Genomic DNA, 13,721 nt, shown 5'->3' with positions numbered 1-13,721 from the left:
ATCGGTGACTTCTCAGCAATCATTTCTAAAGGCAGAATTAGAACAGATCTGATGTCCAGCCAGTATTCTCTCTTCTGAACCAGAAATTACCCAAAAAAAATCCATGTTACAATCCACTTAAAGGGATAGCCATAGAGATATGGACTGTTAAAGCTGGAAGAGCTTCAGAGCTTACCTGATCCACGTACCTTGTTTTAAGATGAAGATCCTGAGGCCCAATGGGTTTAAATGAGTATCACAGCTAAGACCACATATAACCTAGTTAGAGACTGCAGAATACAAAAATTTAGCTCCCTCATACCAGGGCTTTTTTTGATAACGTATGTGCCCTAAATGAAAAGACACTTCTTGAGCACTCTAAGAACATGTAAGCATATTCCTGGATATCAAATTAACAAACTTAATCCAAAATTTCTGGATATATCTTTCACATCTGAGTTATTGTTATAAAAAAAATTTTGCCTAGAAAACTGGATAACCACTTGCAGAAAAATAAAATTGGACACCTATCTCATACCACTCACAAGAAAAACTCGAAATGGATTAAAGTCGTAAATATAAGACCTGAAACCACAAAACTAGAATAAAGCAGGCGAAAAGCTTCTTGACATAGGTCTTGGTAATGATTTTTTTGAATTTAACACCAAAAGCACAAGCAACCCATCTAAAACAGGTTGCTTCCCACCACAAAGCAGCTTCATTTTATGCCCCCTGAGATTGCAGCTCTTTGGAGAACTGTCACATGACCATTACCCTTGCCAAGAGGAAGACTTAGTTTCTAAGGTCATCACTTGCCAAGAGGAAGACTTAGTTTCTAAGATCATCACTTGCACTTCACTTTCATTCCTACAGGGTCAATAGTGGAAGGACAACACAGAAGAGAATGACTCTATCTTAAAGCATCAGCCAGAAACACACTCTCCTGGCTCTCATATAAAACTCTGTAGTTAGCCTAATGAGAATGCAGACTTTTGCTTCTCTGGAACTACTTAAAGGTTGCTCTCTGGTTTCTGTGGTAAAGTATCTTGAAGTTCTACTTTCAAGTGTAAGTGGGCGGGAGTTGAACCGGCACAAAAAGCCAAGAGAGATTGTCAGTCTTCTGATCCACCTTTATCAGGTAGAAGGGAAGCTTTGAGGTTTATACTCAACTAGCTTTGGAGGCTCAGTTTTTAAGATTTCATATAATTCACCCTGAACCAGTCCCCAGAGCTTCCAACACTCCAAAAAATGGACAACTTGAATTAGAAGGGGGTGGTGTGAGCAGGTTTCTCTCTGCTCAGTCATCCCTCCTCATTTTGGAACTACCTACCTTTCTGCTTCTCAACATGGATCCAAAGAGACTGAGGCAGGGGTGGGTGGAACTCATTAGAAGATACAAGTAATTTAAGAACGCAAACCAAAGAAAATTGATATCAAACAAAGACGTTTTCCACATTGAAGGTTTAGATTTTTTAAAAATAAACTCTATAAAGGAAACTTTAAAACCTGCTGCTATTATTAAAGGGAAGATGAAATAATAATACAGGCTCAAAACCGCTCCTGCAGACCTGGTATTTCCACTTGTTCTGCTGTTTGATCTCCACTACAGAGAGGCAGCACTTCACCAGCATGCCTTTTCCTCCAGCAAACTTACCGTCCCAGTACTTCCTTCTAATGGATTTCTGCTCAACAGATTTATCAAGACATTTGAACACAGGCTGCCTTTCATGTGGTGAGATGGAGAGACCCTTGAGGGAAGGAGAATTGCCAGGAAGCAAACAGATTGAGGTCGGAAGCAAGCAAAAGGCAAAGGGCTAGAAAGAAATTCAGAGACCTGGGTCTGGAGGAGCCCATCCACAGCCAAGCACAGAGGCCAGGAATGACCGCATGTCCTTGTCTGGCCACCTGCCGGGCTCTCTGCTCACCTAAGTTCCTTAAACTTATGATCACATTTCCCCTTCATGGTCACCTATGAATAGGTACTATGATTATACCTATTTCACATGTCAGGAAACTGAGGCTTGGAAACGTCCCACGCTTTCCTGTGCGCAAACAGCTAGTAGTAAGTAGAAAGGAGGAACTAAAAGCCTGTGTGGCTGAACATTAATAACCCTAGTCGAAAATTCATCAGACCCTCGGGTTCACAGACGAATTTAAGGAGTCCATAAATCCTTTGAAATTGTACAGGAAATATTATGTGCAGTTTTGTTTTCCAGGGGAAAGTGCCTGCAGGCTTTACAGATTCTCAAATGGGTTTTGTGCTCCGAAATGGGGACTGCGCTGTTCAGAGGGTGTTCAGAAGCCAGCTCCCACGACTTCTCCCAGCTGTATGGTTTGCACTGGCGGTTAATACCTCTGAATCCTCATTACAGATTCCAAAGTCTTTTCCACCTTTAAAGTACAATGGTTCTAAGGGGAGGGGGCATGGGGGACATCTGTAATAGCATCAAAAATAATTTTTTTTAAATACAAATGGTTCTATTATCTTAAATGTCCTAAAGAATAGTCAAGACGTATGAGGAACTTTCCTTCTGCGTATCATGATCCCTCCCCACCCTACATGCACCCCCAACTTTATACCCCCACCCCCTGCTACATCACCTGTTTTTATCTCTCCCACAATCGGACATAATATATCCAATTGCCACAAGCATTCTTCATAGCCTTTGCAAACACTGGTTATATGATGCATGGAGTATGAGTCAGGCTAGGGGGAAAAGGGGCCTCTTTTCAAAGTTTATATGTAACTGTGAGAGCATTCAAGCATGTGCTGGCATGCCAGCCCTCTGTTTGAAAAAAAAAAGAAAAAAACTGTTTGCAATAATGTTTTCCTGCTCAAAAGTGGTTCAGAGACATCGGAGCCCTTGAGAGTGGTTTGTGTAATGGGGAAGGGTGCGCATGCTCAGGGGGCATGGAGGGACACTGTAACCCACAACCACTTTTCCACCTTAAATTTCAGCTCCAAAAAGGTTCTCCAGCCTCATTCCCCTCAAAGTCAAAAGCTCCAGTTTAAATTCCTTACTTGGAAGGTCATTCATCCTCTCATAGCCAAAAAGCCTGTTTGCTTTTGTCTTCCCACTTACTTTCAAATGAAAATATCAGACCGCAGACCATCTTGCTTCTCCAGCTCAAAAATTAATTACATCATGTCCAGAAGTGAAGGTTGCTGAAAGTTATTAATGTATTAGTTCGGAACACTCTGCATTCCGAGAGCTTCTACATGAATGCACAGATGCTTGTTCTCAGCCTGACCTGATCAGTTTCTGGATGGTGAGAGGCAAAAACCACGGTCACAGATTGTCCCTTCATTCCCCCACTGTGCTCACTCAAAAGCACATTGTCAAGTACATTTTTATTATCTTAAAGTGTATTTATTTATTTCCCAGTGTTTGCCAGCACACCCTAGAAGCTTTTAGAATAGGACTTCTTAACCTGCCAGTTCTGACCATTTCTATTACTTCTATCAACCATTACTTCTACTGCCTTGGGATTATAATAGACCTTGAAATTAGCAGTGTTTTTCTGTTTGTCGTGTCAGCCTACCCACCAGTGGTGGCATGCCAAATATATCAGCTGGACAGCAGACTATATGTCATACGTAGCCTGGGTCTCTATCCTTGCCACTTTGGGCAGGGCTCCAGGCCGTGGCACGGGATTCACGGATGTCAGCAAGCTAGCGCTCTAGAAAGAAGAAATAAAGGCCTGATTGTTTGGGGAAGGGCTCTGCAGATGTAGAGGTAATAGTGAGAGCTAAAAACTTTTAGTTAAATTTTTAGAAATACATTTTGGGATTTTTTAATTTTATTTTACTTTTATTTTTTTAGGATGAGACAGGAAATGGCCAGGCATGAACCTATGATTACCCAGGATTCTCTGCACTGTCTACTTAGAGTCCATCCAGATATAGAAGGAAAGCTAGGGAACCAAGGCTTGATTCTTCAGCAAAAAATAAAGACAAGAGGATCAGAATACAAAGTGACAGACTGAAAATGTTAAAACTTGGTGGTCCTTCACAGATGGTCAGAGACACTCTACTTGGGCATTTTAGGGGGGTGTACTTCCCATAGGCCCCGAGGAGACCAGGATGGGCTATAAAGGATCACCAGGAGTCATCGTAGTTAGAGGAGCTAAATGGTGGCAACATGGGGCAGAGGCTGACTTTGGAGGCTCCAGCCAACCAAGCACAGAGCACCCATCCAGGGCTGGAATAAGTTTTTTGAATCTTAAAGATATAAAAATAAAGAACTACATGAAGAATACAGGACCTGCAAGTCAAAAGATCTTGTACTCAGAGCATCCTCTTTTCTAATCTGTAAAATAAGTGAATTAAATTAGATGATATTTAGGATTTCTTCTCTAACTACTCTCCACAATTCAAAGATTTTAAATATAAATAGCCTCTGTTCTGCGAATTTGTTTCCTATTTGAGTTTTCTCTGTACTAATTTGCAACCTTGCCCACATCAAGCACACTATTTTTATTTTGACCCATTTGCAAAACTGGAGTTGGGGTGGGAAAGTAAGAGCCATGTTCTGCTCTTTGCTGATTTTTATTTCATATATTTAACACTGTGGTGGTCTTTCTGGACTTAAGCTAAGAGAGGATAGCTAGAGGAACCCAAGAGTTGGTGAAGCCAAAAGGACCAAAATTCCAGCTCAAAAATATCTTCCCCACAGTGCTCAGCAGACCACTAATGGCAGGTGAATCTAACTCCTCTCTAGAGCTGTAAATTCTGTGCCTTCCTCATCCATCCCCTATGAATGCATGAGTTTTACACACCATGGTAACTATTAGAGTGAAGACCTATCTTAGAAAATATGAGTTTCTAAAGAGGAGGAGAAGAGTCAAGTGGAAGCTGTTAACCTTCAAAAATAGGACATTTGGAAAAGTTTCATGCAAGAGAGGTCAAAGGTTCTGAATGCCAGGAGACAGAGAGCATGACTCTGCAGGTCCTTTGGAAGGTAAGGGATCTAAAAAGGGAATGGAACCAGGACTCTGTACAGAGGACTCTGTACAGTGGTTTTCCATAAAGCTCCTCTGTTGGTTAGCCCTGGAGAGCCCACCTAGGCCAGTACTGGCACACTGGAAACATAAGTTCACTCTGGCCAGCTGGGGCTTTCCAGATAGAATCCAGACTAATGAATCTAGTCCCATCCAGGTCACTCTCTAAAGTTTTAATCATTGTCTATTCACCCAGCTCCTTCTTCAAAGCCCATTATCTGAAGGCACATGGATAAATTTAATATCATCTCAGGTGCTGACAAACCCAAACATCTGAACCATGAAGAGAATTTTCTGCATTCTGCTCTGATTGGCTTCCTATACCATTTCTTTGCTGATGGCCCAGTTTCTCCATGAGGAAAATTCTACTCTGAAACATAGTTGAGCCTGGAGTGCAATGAAATCACATTGCCTATAACTCACACAGTCTCACTGACCTGATTTCTATAAATAGATAAATTCGTCAAGAAAAAACACAGAATCAAAATCTAAAAGCAAACTCAGGAAATTATTCATTTCAGACTTTTGCCTCAGGTCAAATTAAATTTCAATCATCCCTAAACCCCATGACTCTCTATTTTTCAATAGAGATTCAGATTAAATAAGCTTTCTTGATAACTTCTAATATATGATCAATTTTTCTGTCATAAGAGTTCCTTTTTACAAATGTAGTAGAATAGATAAGAACTGAATAAATCTTCTAGACTGTAATGAGTGTCATTTTACATCAGAAAGGGATAGATGACTTTCCTGATGTAGCATATATTCATTCACTCATCCATTTATTCATTCATTCAACATTCACTAGGAAAATATTTATTGAATGCCTACTCTATCTAGTCACATTTCTAGAGATATAGTTTATTGGTTTGCTAGGGCTGCCATAACAAAGCACCATGGCTTAAACAACAGAAATTTATTGTCTCACAGTTCTGGAGGATAGAAGTTCAAGATCAAAGTATCAGCAGGATTGGCTCCTTCTGAAAGCTACAAAGGAGAAACAGATCCATGCCTCTCTCCTAGCTTCTGGTGGTTTGCAATCTTTTTGCTTTCCTTGGTTTATAGAAGCATTACTTAAATCTCTGCCTTCATCTTCATGAGGCATTCTCCCTATGTGCATGTCTCTGTCTAAATTTCCCCTTTTATAATGGCACCAGTCATACTGGATTAAGACACACCCTACTTAAGTATAATATCATCTTAACCAATTACACCTGCAACAACCCTATTTCCAAATAAGGTCACATGCTGAGATGCTGGGAGTTAGGACTTCAATATATGAATTTTGAGGGGACATAATTCAATTCATAACAAACAAAATCCCTGCAACCAAGAAGCTTACACTCAAATGACAGGAGACGTGTGTATGTGAGGCAGTCAAAACTGCTAGGCAGTAAGACAGCAGAATGGGAGTATAGTGCAGTGATGAAGTTTAAGGGACTGCTACTTCAGATATATGTCTCTCTGATGAAGTGCCTTTTAAGTAGACCTGACTAAAGTGAGAGGCTGAGCCTGGTAAAAATCCAAGAGGAAGCACATTCCAAGCAAGGACACAGTGAGTGCAAACACTGTAGAGGAAAACCTCTCACTAATGCCTCTCACTGCAAAATGATCCAGGAGGTGTTAATTATGTCAGAAGTGATATATGCTGGTAGATAATTCACCACCAGCCCCTAATCTTTTCCTCTCCCTTTTGAAGATTCATTGAAATAAATAGTTATCTAGCATCTATTATACTCTAGTCATTGTGTGGAGCTAAATGGAAATCCAAATGAGAATCATCTAGAGTAAGTTTATAAACAATATTAGATTGGATGAACCTTGATAACTCATTACAATTTCACTTTTCACCTACCTTTGATAGGGCATTAAAGCTTCACAACAGAGCACCTAAATATATACGACAAATATTAACAGACCTTAAGAGAGAAATAGACAGCAAACAATAGTAGAAGGGGACTTTAATACTCCACTTACATCAATGAATAAATCATCCAGGCAGAAAATCAGTAAAAACTAAACTAATCCAGGTGGTCACTTCGCAAGTTATATAAATGTCTAATCACTACGTTGCATACCTGAAATTAATATAATAGTGTATGTCAACTGTAATTGAACAATAAATAAAAAGAAAATCAATAAGAAAACATCAGCCTTAAATGACATATTAAACAAGATGGACTTAACAGATATTTATAGAATATCCCATCCAAAAGTGACAGATGCACATTCTTAAGTACACATGGAACATTTTCTATGATAGATCATGTTAGACCAACAAAACAAGTCTTGATAAATTTAAGAGGATGGAAATCATACCAAGTGTCTTTTCCAATTAATTACATAGAGAAAACTATGAAACTTACATATATGTGAAGATTAAACCACATGCTACTGAAAAATTAACAGGTCAAAGGAGAATCAAAACATACTTTGAGACAAGTAAAAATGGAAGTGTAACATATCATAATTTATGGGATGCAGCAAAAGCAATTCTAAGAGGGAAGTTCAACACAATAAATGCCTCAAGGATCAAGAAAAGTCTCAAATAAATAACCTAACTTTACACCTCAAGGAACTAGAAAAATAACAAATGAAGCCCAAAGTTAGTAGAAGAAAACAAATAACAAAGATGAGAGTAGATAAAGACTAAAAAGACAATAGAAAAGGTTAATGAAACTAAGAGCATAAGAGACTACTATGAATAACTATACACTAACAAATTGGACAACCTAGAAGAAATGGATAAATTCCTAGAAACATACAACCTACCAAAACTGAATCATGAAGAAACAGAAAATCTGAACTGACTGATTACTAGGAAGGAGATGGAATTAGTAGTCAAAAACCTCCCAATAAACAAAAGTTCAAGGTTGTATGGCTTCACTTGTGAATTCTACCAAATATTTAATGAAAAATTAATATCAATCCTTCTCAAACTCTTCAAGAAATAGAAAAGGAGGGAACTCTTCCGAACTCGTTTTTCCAGGCCAGTAGTACTCTCCTACCAAAACCAGGCAAGGACATCGCAAGAAAAGAAAATTGCAAGCCAATATCCCTAATGAACATAGATGCAAAAATCCTCAGCAATGTTAGCAAACTGAATTCAACAGCACATTGAAAGGATCATATGCCATGATCAAGTGGGATATATTCCAGGGAAGTAAGGATGACTTACTATGTACAGATCAATCAATGTGATGCACTGTATTAACAAGATGAAAGATAAAAATCATATGATCATCTCAATAGATACAGAAAAAGCATTTCACAAAATCCAACATCCATTTATGGTAAAAACTCTCAACAAAGCAGGTGTAGAGGAAACGTACCTTAACTTAAGACAGGCCATGTATCACAAGCCCACAATTAATATCATACTCAATGGTGAAAAGCCAAGACCTTTCCCTCTAAGATAAAGAACAAGACAAGGATGCCCACTCTAACCACTTTTATTCAACAAAATATTTCAAGTCCTAGCCAGGGCAGTTAGGCAATAAAAAGAAACAAAAGGCATTCAAACTTGAAAGAAAAAAGTAAAACTGTCACCACATGCAGATGACATCATAATATATATATAAAACCCTAAAGACTCCATCAGAACCCTGTTATAGCTAATAAACAAATTCTGTAAATTTGCAGGATACAAAATCAGTATATAAACATCTGTTGCATGTCTATACACTAATAACGAACTGTTAGAAGAGAAATTGAGAAAATAATAGCATTTATAATTGTATCAAAAAGAACAAAATACCTAGGAACAAATTTAACCAAGAAGGTGAAAGACTTGTGTATTGAAAACTCTAAGACATTAATAAGAGAAGCTGAAGGCACAAATAAATAGAAAGATATTCTGTGCCCATGAATGCTAAGAATCAATATTGTTAAAATGTCCCTACTACCTAAAGTAATCTGCAGATTCGATGCAATCCCTATCAAAATTCCAATCACATTTTTCACAGATATAGAACAAACAGTTCTAAAATTTGTATGGAACCATAAAAGACACCAAGTAGCCAAAGGAACCTGAGAAAGAACAAAGAAACTGGAGGCATCACACTCCCTGATTTCAACCTACATTGCAAAGCTATAGTAATTAAAAGAGTGTGGTATTGGCATAAAAACAGACACATAGATTGATGGAACAGAATAGAGAGCTCAGAAATAAACCCACACATATATGGTCAATTAATTTATGACAAATGAGACAAGAATATACAACAGGGAAAGGACTGCATCAACCTAAAATGCTTCTGTAGCAAAGCATCAGCAGAATGAAAAGGCAACCTATTGAATGTAAGAAAATATTTGCAAATTATAAGGGGCTAATGTCCAAAATATATAAAGAACTCATACAACTCACAGCAAAAAACTTCAAATAAAAAAATGGGCAGAAGATCTGAATAGATGTTTTTCTAAAAACATACAGGTGGCCAACAGGTAAATAAAAAGATGCTCTCCATCACTTATCACTGTGGCAAATCCAAACCACAATGAGATATCACCTCATACCTGTTAGAAGGACTATTATCAAAAAGACTGGAAATAGCAAGTGTTAGCAAGGACATGGGAACCCTTGTGCACTGTTGGTGAAATGTAAATTGGTGCATCCACCATGGAAAACAGTATGAAGGTACCTCAAAAAATTAAAAATAAAACTACCACATAGTCCAGCAATTTCATTTCGGGTTACTTATCAAAAAAAAGAAAATGCTAATTTGTAAAAATATATGCACCCCCATGTTCACTGTAGCATTATTTACAATAACCAAGATATGGAAGCAACTAAAGTGTACACCAATGGATAAATGGTTAAAGAAAATGTGAGATATATATATAAAATGAAGTATTATTTGGCCATAAAAAATTAAATCTTGCCATTTGCAACAACATGGATGGAACTTTAAGGCATTATGCTAAGTGAAAGAATTTAGAGAATTTTTTTTTTAAAAAAAAAAAGCTCATAAATATAGAGAACAGACTGATATTTCCAGAGGCAGAGGATGAGGGAAAATGGAAGAAATGGATGAATTGTTGGAGGGGGAGGGGGGTGTTGTTTAAATAAATTTTTAAAAATCCAAAAAACTTCACAAGGCTCATTCCATCGGGAATTGCTTAATTGTGGGAACTGTCCTTATGTTAAGCCAAAATCTGACTTTCTGAGACTTATGCCTGTTGGACCTAGCCCAACACAAAACAATACTTTTCCTTTTCCACATAATAATTCTTAAAACTTTGAAGCAAGTTAGAACTGCGATTTCCTCATTCCCTTCCACTGCGATGCGTAGCCCCTGATTCCTACAGTAGTTACCTGCCTCCAAGCACCGCTCTTAGTCAAGTCTTTTATAAATACTAGGCCCAGGAAACATGGATCCTGTGTATGCTTTGCAAAGTTACGTGTTCAGTAAGAATATTGCCTATAGTGATAAAGACATTGTGCTTCCATTAATCCAGGTCGAGATTAAATGCGTATCATTAGTAATCGTAATGAAATGTTGGCTCACATTAAACATTCCACTAAAGCATTCTGTTTACTTCAGCGTTAGACTTCACATTGCTCACCTTCATATTTCAGCTTAATGATTTTGATCTAGCACTTGCGCGTCCTGATATTATTCCTAATCAGGAGTCCATATCTGTGGCCGAGTGACAGAACACAGAAGTCTGCGTGCTATTCACCATATGACTCTGATCGAGTCCTTTGATTTCCCTGAACCTCAGTTCTGCTCACTGTAAAAAGAAGCGTGCGCGTGTGCGGTGGCAGGGGCTGGGGGTGGAGGGTGGGTAGGGTTTGGGAGCTAGAAATAAGTCTTCTTTATAAAGCTGTGAGGATCAGATGTGACAAGCTAGAGGAAAGTATTCTGTAAAATGGAACTCACTATGCAAATGTTAGTTAATAGCAGTGATTGGTTTTCTCCTTGACTTGGTCAACTGCAGAAGTAACATGTTTGCTTTCTAAATCTTTATCCAGCTCATTGATTCAAGTGTTAAGCACACTGAGACCAAATTTTTAATTAACATCCTTTAGGTCTTTTATTAACCTGTTGTGAACATATCTAAAGGTATTGTGACCCAACCTGTATATCCTTAGTTTACCTTGGCCTCAAAGATCTCCTTGCCTGGCTGTGTGTCAACACAATATGCTGTAGCAGTTACCGCCAACATCTTTGGGTGGGATAAATCTGCCTTCAGTTCCAGCTCAGTCACTCACTAGCAACGTGACTGAGTAAATTACTTGCTCTCACTGATCCTCTGTCTTATCTGTAACAAGGGAGATAAACAAAGTACTTACCTACTAGGACTATTGTAGGAGTAAATGAAATAAGGCAAATAGGAACTGGTTGCTAACTTAATGATATTGCTGTGAAAAATTAATTTTTCCTAGTCAATCCTCTGATCTTTTAAAGTAGCTCTATTTCAAAAGCAATACAATAAATTAAACTGACATAATATGGTGTTCCTTAAAAGCCTATGTTCACTGCTAGTAACCACTACATTCTTTTGTTAATACTTCCAAACCATTAGCTTAAAAATCCATTCTTGACTTTTTCTGGGGTCCTCTCTGAGTATAGCTGACTTGTTTATGGACTGTGGAATCTATTTCTTTTTTTGAAAAATGGAATGACACTTTTCTTATCTTTTGGTCTCTGCAATACCTCAGTGATTGTTAAGATTAATCCTGAGTTTATATTCACTCAATCAAAAAGAACATTTCGAGCATCTACTACTTTCCCCACACCCCAGTTTTCTCAGTAGCCTGGCATAATTTACACCCACTGCTGGCAACTAGAATTCATTGAATTGACCAGGCTTTGTCTTACTGTTCACTCATTTACACAGAGCTGCAATCAACTCCCTTTCTGCATTGTCTGTGAATGTGGGCAAGTCATTTAACACTGAGTCACAATTTCCTCCTTAGTAAAATAACATAATAATAACTGTTTTGAGTACCTCACAGGGTGAAAATACAATGAGACAGGTATAAAAAAATAAATACATAAATAAAAAACAAACAAATAAAACACGTTCCAAGAAGCACCCCAACTAATTCAAGATAGGATTTGTTCTTATTCTGCCTGAAGACTACTTTCCTTGCTGCAGAGTTTAAAAGCTAAGTCTGAATTTAGTAAGTTTTGTTATCTGTTATCAGCAGGCCATCTGTCCCCCAGGCAGCTTGCTGATCACTTTCCTGCTCTTCCAGTTTCCCATAGATGAAAAGCTCCTTTTGTGGGCTTTAACATATTCAGCAAGCCCAAATTTTACTTTTTATTTGTTATTTATACCCCTATGGGTATAATATTTTATATTAAGATACAAATACAATCACTTGCAAACACCAGTAAAAGATGAAGAGACTAAGAATATGAGGAAGAGACGGATGAAACCTCAGCTAAACAGCCGTGCAATAGAACAGATACTTCTTTACTTTCTGGAAACATAGAAAAAACTGGACTGGAGTGTAGTACAAGAGGAGTTACACAGCATTCTCTGGTTAATAACCAGAAGCATAACAAGAGACTCACTCGTATTGTCCCTCTAACCTCTAAGAGTGATCACAGGTAGAGTTTTACATAAAGAACACAAAAATAAGCTAATGGAAAGTGTCTTCAACAGCAATTTTACAAAGACGGAAATACATTCTCCAAATGGCTACTTTTATATACAATCCTTAATAGAAAATGAAGGGCTGGTGTCGAACTGTCATCCTGTGAAGGTACTTCTAGAAAAGGTAGGTAACACTGTACACGTACAAATTTTTTTATAACCTGGCTATACAAGGCTGAAATGTTTAAAATCAAGAGTAATGAATTATTATTGAGCCCATTAAATGATCTCCCTTGTCTGTGTGTCAGCCAGACCACGGCAAGTAGCTAGGCTGCTGATGCAGAGAGGCTAAGGCTCGACTAGAAGCCAAGAACATAGTTTTTCTGTCTTTTTGTTGGAATGGAGAGCTCCGTGCTTTAGATAACTGAAATGTAGGTAGCAATGTTCTATGTCAAAAATTAAAGTCTTCTTGCCTAAAAGGAGGGCCCTTCCTTTCATGTTCAGGGGAGTAGGCTTTTAAACCAAAATTTCCCCTTGGAAAATAGTTTAGAATTTAGTGAGAATGTTAAACAATGACTTAAAACCCCACAGTTCGTCATCATAGAGGAGAGTCGGCAAACTATGGCTCAGGGGCCAATCCCCCGCTCCCTGTTTTTGTAAGTAAAGTTGTAATGGAACGTAGCTCCACCCATTAATGCACTACCCATTTGGTACTACGATGGCAGAGTTGAATAGTCACAGCAGAGAACATATGGCCCAAAAGCCTAAAATCTTTGCTTGTCTAGCCCTTTACAGAAGTTTGCTAACCCCTGCCAGAGAACAGAGAGAGATAATTCTGATCTAAAGGGACTTTACCCATCATCAATTCTCACTATAAAATAATTTAATATCGCTCTTGTAAACTCTTTAATTTTAGCATTGCAACATCATGAAGGTCCCCTCGCAGTGAATTTGCTGCACCATTCACTTCCAAAGAGTTAATTGAATTCATCTTCAAGTAGTGATTTCAGTGGAGTAAAAACAGAGACATGTGCTCTGACTGATCTTTTCCTTTTAATTTGAGCCTTCATAATATGATGACACTTTTCTACAAACTGGATGAATTTCCCCTGGTTCTACAGAATAAAAAAATAGACATTCTCTAAAAAGCAGACACTGAGATTAAAGAGTAGCTACCCATCAAGCTTGCCCTG

Source organism: Miniopterus natalensis, chromosome 5 (assembly GCF_054644295.1).
Source record: "Miniopterus natalensis isolate mMinNat1 chromosome 5, mMinNat1.hap1, whole genome shotgun sequence".
NCBI lineage: Eukaryota > Metazoa > Chordata > Mammalia > Chiroptera > Miniopteridae > Miniopterus > Miniopterus natalensis.
Note: the sequence above shows the minus strand (reverse complement) of the source record.